The sequence below is a fragment of the Amblyomma americanum genome, chromosome 1 (genome assembly GCF_052857255.1).
Source record: "Amblyomma americanum isolate KBUSLIRL-KWMA chromosome 1, ASM5285725v1, whole genome shotgun sequence".
NCBI lineage: Eukaryota > Metazoa > Arthropoda > Arachnida > Ixodida > Ixodidae > Amblyomma > Amblyomma americanum.
This window is the reverse complement of record NC_135497.1, coordinates 10,855,408-10,862,697: the sequence shown is the minus strand read 5'-3', so window position 1 is coordinate 10,862,697 and position 7,290 is coordinate 10,855,408. Positions and strand designations below refer to the sequence as shown.

At 51.4% G+C, this 7,290-nt stretch overlaps 1 pseudogene; it reads right to left on the bottom strand.

Moving 5' to 3' along the window:
• Positions 1-925: 925 nt before the first annotated feature.
• On the bottom strand, positions 926-1,829 carry LOC144115854 (uncharacterized; annotated as a pseudogene).
• Between the last annotated feature and the right edge of the window lie 5,461 nt (positions 1,830-7,290).

Genomic DNA, 7,290 nt, shown 5'->3' with positions numbered 1-7,290 from the left:
TCGCTGCCAGGTCGGGTGTTATCCACGGTTTGCGGATTTTTGTGTTTACTTTCAATCGCACAAAAGGGAAACAATCTGCGTATATAGGTTTAAGAATATTAAGCTGTTCTTCGTAAGCTGCGCTAGCATCAGTTTTTTTGTACACACTATCCCATGATGCCAGTGAAACTTTTTCCAGAAATGTGGAAAGATTTTTTTGTGACACACGTTGTATTAAGCTTGCAGGCACGTTTTTATTTGTGTTGACCTTTTTGGAACAGCACAAAAAAATAGGCAATTGATCACTCAGCTCAGCCACAATAACGCCTGCTCTGATTCTCTCCGGAGTTATATTTGTAACAAAAATATCTATTAATGTTGATGTATTTAGTGTCACTCTTGTTGGGAGATTTATGACATTTGTGAGACCATTCGCCCTCAGAGAATTGTTTACAAATTCAAAAACATTTTCTAAGTAATCTAAGAACGATGCCACCACCCCATTCGGAGGTCGATAACCAACGGCAAGTACAGTGTTTTGCAATTTCAGTGCCATAAATTCACAGTCACCTGTACTTGTACAGAAAGTTTCGAGTAGTTCACATGGGAAATCATTTTTTACCAAGAGGCACACTCCACCACCGCGACCAGTTGCCCTATTTAAGTAAAACGTCTGGTAGGAAGGTAAACGAAAAACATTCGTATCATCTGTGCTCCATGTTTCTGTGAGCATTATCACATTAAACATGTTATCGTGTTGTTGAAAAAAGAGGCCAAGTTCAGATTCTTTATGCTTTACTGATCGTATGTTAAGGTGAAGGCACTTCAAAGACTTCATATATGCTTGACCTAGGTGACTTGCAAGTTCGTGTGACAGTACGTAACGTTCACCATCGGCTCCCGCCATAACTATCAGGTTAGTCACCCGTTGAAAATGCTGTGGTTCTTATCTTAGCTTATCCAAGTCGCAAAGACTTGAAATAGCCGCCGCCGACCCTCCCTCAGCTTTGCGCACGAGGACCCGCCCATTGTGGTGCCACACGAACTTGAATTCATTGACCTTAGCCCAATTTTTCACTGCGAAAAGAAGAGCACGTGTTCGCTTTGTTATGTTTTCTTGCAAATACACATTACCATCCACACTGCTCAGTTTTTTCCTGTTTTGCCACCATTCACCTCGCTTTGCCTCTTTCGCAAAGCGGCAAATTATGCCTGGCGTTTTGTTTTTCCTCGCTGGCAGTCGGTGGATCGCCACAACGTCATCTTGTAGGAGTTCTGGAATTTGGGCCTTAGCTGCTAGCACGTTTATCTTCTCCAGTAAATTTTCGTTCTCTGTGTCCTGAATTCCGTGGAATTCCAGGTTTAGCTTACGGCTTTGCCATTCCAGATTGTCAACCTCGGCTTTCAGTTGCGTGACCTCATCCCGTGCCTCAAGCATTTCCAGTCTGCTCTTCATATCGGCGACAACGCGCTCATTCTTTTCAGTACGTACCAGGAGATGATCATACTGTTCGCTCATGAAGTTAACTGCATCCTCTAGGCCCTCAACTGTTTCTTTCAGGGGTAGCAACAGGTCCAGCTTATCGTTAATGACTCAACCACACGCGTACGTTGTCCTGCGCCTCAGGCACTCCTGCTATATTTACCGACTGTGAACGAGGCTTAGAACGCCGGCATGTCGTGCATCGCCATGCTTGTTTATACGCTTCACCCTTCGATTTTACTGTGGCATCAGAAATACCAGCACACCTTCCGGTATGGTATCTGTAACCACATTCACTGCATGTTATTGATTTCACGGGATCGGTACATACATTTTCACACACTTTGCACTGCTCTACTGGAGACATGTCACACCGTGCCAGCAGCAACAGCAGCAAATAGCAAAGGAAAAAAAATTTACACAATCCTGCAGTTACTGACCTGCAACAGTACAACAGAAGCGCGATGCTTGAGCGTTGAAGAAGCGTCCCGCTGCCGCTGCTGCCGGTGTGAAGGGTGCGTCCTCGATGATCCCTTGTTATAGCCTGCAGGACAACAGGGCCCGTGGCGGCCTCATCCGGCAAAAGACGGACAGTTAGCAGGCGCTCTGATATCTTGCTTGTCAGTGGCTTGCAAAATCTGGCGTAGAACTGTCACGAGCGTGCCGCCACACCACGTCACTCCACGTCACACCAACGGGCCGCCTGCAACAGTACAACAGAAGCGCGATGCTTGAGCGTTGAAGAAGCGTCCCGCTGCCGCTGCTGCCGGTGTGAAGGGTGCGTCCTCGATGATCCCTTGTTATAGCCTGCAGGACAACAGGGCCCGTGGCGGCCTCATCCGGCAAAAGACGGACAGTTAGCAGGCGCTCTGATATCTTGCTTGTCAGTGGCTTGCAAAATCTGGCGTAGAACTGTCACGAGCGTGCCGCCACACCACGTCACTCCACGTCACACCAACGGGCCGCCTGCAACAGTACAACAGAAGCGCGATGCTTGAGCGTTGAAGAAGCGTCCCGCTGCCGCTGCTGCCGGTGTGAAGGGTGCGTCCTCGATGATCCCTTGTTATAGCCTGCAGGACAACAGGGCCCGTGGCGGCCTCATCCGGCAAAAGACGGACAGTTAGCAGGCGCTCTGATATCTTGCTTGTCAGTGGCTTGCAAAATCTGGCGCAGAACTGTCACGAGCGTGCCGCCACACCACGTCACTCCACGTCACACCAACGGGCCGCCTGCAACAGTACAACAGAAGCGCGATGCTTGAGCGTTGAAGAAGCGTCCCGCTGCCGCTGCTGCCGGTATGTCGCTGACTTCCCCGGGCGGAGGGTCGGCAGCATGGTTCGCCAGCTTGCTCACCCAAAGCTTGCCGCTAGACATTTTTAGGAAAATGGAATTGACGTCATCCTTGTGGCGCTCGTATCGATCGGTGAAGGAATGATCAAGATGAAAACCTCTAAGGTTCTTCAGCGGGAGCTAAGGTCTCTAACTACCCACTACCTCCAGATCTCTGAGGTGGGACTGTTTGGCCGTAGAGGCATTCCTTTCAAGTCCTCTGAAATTGCTTGCGTCACAGACCTGCTCCAGTGAAAAATTTCTCAGTCGTTAGCGGTGAAAGCATTCATCCCTGAACAGCTCGCATGCACCAAAGATTTTGTTCGTGTAGTGGATCTAGCATCATCCCCACAGGAAATACTGGAGGAGTTTCAGGATGCAGGTGTGGGGGTTCTTTCTGTCTACTGGTGCAGTAGAGAATTAAATGGTGTGCGTGTAGCGACAGAATCACTTATAACTAATTTTGCTCGCTCCTCCTGTCCTTCTGAGCTCAAGGTCTGGCCAATAGTGCATCGTGTGGATCCTCTGCAACCCCGTCCACAACAATGCACCAACTGTTGGCGGTTTGGTCACAGTGGTAAAGCGTGTAAATCGGCGACCCGCTGCCTTGTTTGTGGAGAAGGGCATTCGGATGACAGCTGCTCCTCTGATAAGCCCCAGTGTTGCCTTTGCAAGTGTAACCACTTAGCTGATGATGCCACCTGCTCGAAGCGAGCTGACGAACAAAGACTGCTAGATATAATTCAAGCGAAGCAATGCTCGAGAGCAGATGCGTATGCACTTCTGATTCGGAAGAATAATACATATGCCAGCCGTGCGCAAAGCTCTGTTGCAGATATAGAGTCAAGTTTGACTACTTAGATAGTGTCCTCAGTAGAACAGGCTCTTTCTGTGGTGGTCGAGCGAATGCTGTGCAAGTTCACCGAGGCTTTATCTCAACTTGTAGCAGGCCTGTCTCTGCCTTCTCAATCATCTGTTTCGGCGGCGACGCCTGAATCGCTCATAAATTGTCCTGCTAGTAAGAGTGACTCCATGTCGCCTCCTGACACATCCTAAGTCCCGCCTGCCAACAGCGCTCCTGGCAGTGTCTCTCACGTAGATATCTGTAACGTGGATGTTGAAATGATCTCTTCTTCCCAGAAGCGTCGAGCTTCTTCCTCACCCTCGAAGTCAACTGTTCCGCAAATCAAAGCAAAGAAAGGACCCCCGAAAATAATCCCCCAGACTCATGTGCTGAAGGAGGCAGTTGCTGCCTCTTTCATCAGTCAATAATCATGGCGGGTCTAAAAGTTCCGCAATGGAATTGTCGTTCCGTACTTTCTTCTCTCACGAATCCTGAAATACTTCTTCATAAACATAATCCAGATATTGTGATTCTGCAAGAAACCTGGTTCTCTCCACGTAAATCATTTTCAATGAAAAAATTCCGTGTTGTGACGTTCCTTGTGTGTGCTACGAGCGTCCGCGTTCGACGGCGTGGCGTAGACGGAGCCCCCAGTGGCGGCGAAAGCACAACCGGACCCCCTTTCATGTTTCTACGAGACGAACGCCGCCGCCGCCGCCGCCGCGGGGAGACGGGCGTTATCTTCCCCAATTGCCGTGGCCGTTCCAGGGCGGCCTCGTTTCGGCGGGCATCATCAATCAACCCTTCTGAGCACATCCCAGGACAAGGGACCACTTTCCCGGCCTTTTAGTGACCTCGCGTTCCGGCCTTGAGGGGCGAGTGTCATTTGATGGAGAACGGAGACTGGTGACCCGCGGGAACAGTCAGCGGGCCAGAGCGCGCCTTACCACAGCCGACGCTATGCGCTACCTCGACGACAACCTTCTTTTCCTCGGACTCAACACGTGAGGGGGGCGAGACCATATGTGCGGTGGTGTGTTTGTGCGCCCAAGTGAAAGCCCTAGCCCCCCCCCACTCCGGCGTGGGCGTCCTCACCCTAGGGAGTGTGGGGATAAGAGGATATAAAAATCGACAAGGAGTACCGAAGAAGGGACGCTCAGGACGACATCGTTCGCCAAGGGGGCCTTCAGCGCCGAAGCCCGACGGCGTGCAGCTTGGAGAGGAGCATGGAGAGGGAGCAGTGGATGATGAGGTGTTGGTGGTTTGCGTGGCCGACGAGGCATGCCCTGTTGTGCGTTGCAAGTTAAATGGTTGCTGCATGAAATTGTTGATAGATACGGAGTCAAAGGTGACATTGCTTAAGGAGAGCAGTTTAAACACGCTTCGAAGGAAGGGGGACCGCGAGGTGTTGGAAGCGTCTGGTGGTATGGCAACCAAATTTGTAGGCATAACGGGGGATCCTCTTGGCATAAGTGGACTCTACCGGTTACACTTCTCTCTCGGCGGAATTGCATTGGAGCACCCCTGCTACGTATGCCCGGACACGGTGTCTCTGCCAAACGGAGTGTCAGGTATATTAGGGCAGGATTTTTTTAGAAAAGGGAAGGTAGTAGTCTCATTCTCTGAGGAAGAGGTTAATGCGGACGGCTCAAAAGTTCCGTTTTTGAACAGGAGAGGGGCTGAGATTCGCATTCCCGATATTGACACCCGTCAAACAGTGGGATCATTGGAGAAGGTGTATTCGCGGGTTGCCGTCAGGCTGGTCGATGAGGCAGTCGTCCTTCCTTGGTCGGAGCACATTTTGTACGCGTTTGTGCCTTCAGATGTAGAGAGCGGCGCCGTGGGAGTGCTTGAGCCGGTCGACTCTCACAGCAATGGCCTGAAGGCAGCCGCGTGCTTCGTGACAGTTAATGACGCCCACAGAGTGCCCCTACGGGTGGTTAACTGTAGCCAGCAGCCACTGAGCCTTCCCAAGAACAAAACATTGGCTTTCTTCACCTCTGCGATAGAGAAACGTGAGCCCACCGATACGGTACTCGCAACTGTAGAGCATGCTAGTCCTTCGGCTGCTCCAAAGGTGTCGTTCGATCTTTCTCACGTAAATTCCAGGGAGAGGGAGGCTCTGGCTGGTTTGCTGAACGACTACTCGGAGGTATTCGCCGCGTCCAGCCTGGATTTGGGCTGCTGTGGCGTTATAAAGCACAGGATAGAAACCGGCACTTCATCGCCCGTTTACCAGCGTGCGTACAGGATTCCTTACTCCGAACGTGAGGAGATGGAGCGGCAGGTGCAGGACCTGACTGATCGCGGCATTGTCGAACACTCAAAGTCACCCTGGGGAGCACCAGCACTATTGGTGGAAAAGCCAGATGGCTCGTATCGATTGGTAGTGGACTACCACAAACTAAATGCCGTAACTCGCATCGATCCATACCCCATCCCCAATATACAGGAGACGCTTTCTCAGCTGGGCTCTGCCAGGTACTTCACGGTAGTGGACATGGCGGCGGGATTCTGGCAGATAGCAATGGATCCGGCAGATGCCGAGAAAACGGCATTCAACACGACCTCAGGGCACTATGAATGGAAAAGAATGCCGATGGGTCTGGCCAACAGCCCTGCTGTCTGGCAGAGAACCGCTGTTGTTATCCTGGCAGGTCTTCTGGGGAGGCTGTGCTTCGTGTATATGGATGACATAATCATATACAGTGACAGTTTTGAGAACCATTTGCGCGATATTGAGCAGGTTTTGGTGCGACTAAGAGGAGCGGGTCTCAAGCTGAAGCCCTCTAAGTGCCAATTCCTCAAAAACGAGGTGAAATACCTCGGGCACGTTGTTTCAGCTGACGGCGTGCGACCGGACCCTGAGAAACTAAGGTGTGTCTCGGATTTTCCATCCCCGACTAGCGTCCGCCAGCTCCGGCAGTTTCTCGGCCTGATCGGTTACTACCGAAGGCACCTAGAGGAGTTCGCCAAGCTCGCTAAGCCGCTTACCGCCTTAACAGCCAAAAATGTCGCCTTTCGCTGGGACGAAAACGCGGAGGATGCTTTTGGGGCCCTGAAAAGGAAGCTAATGAGTGCACCGCTGTTGCGCCACCCGGATTTTAATTTGCCCTTCATTATGGCCACAGATGCGTCAAAGTTCGCAGTTGGTGCCGTGCTATCTCAGGTTATCGAGGGCAAAGAATATCCCGTTGCTTTTGCTAGCCGACAGCTGAGCCCCACAGAGCAAAAGTACGGAGCTACGGAAAGGGAGTGCCTCGCCGTTGTCTGGGCAGTAAAGCACTTCAGATGCTACCTTTACGGCCGCAAATTCAAGCTAGTCACAGACTGCCATCCTCTGAAATGGGTGATGAGTGTCAGGGACCCTAGCTCGCGACTCGCTAGATGGAATCTACACCTGCAGGAATACTGCTTTGAAGTTGACATCTGAATGCTGATGCACTCAGCCGCACAGCTGCCGTGGCAGCTATAGATGAGTTTGTCCCCGTAGTCGACCCCGCCGAATTACGCACAGAGCAGTGCAAAGATCCTGACCTGAAGCGAATAATCGAAAGCTTAGAGGGCGCACCGTCTCACCCCGAACAGCTAGGTTATTTCATGGGCAAAGACGGCACCCTGTGTCGGCGCACGAGGCCAACCAGGAAAGGGAGAC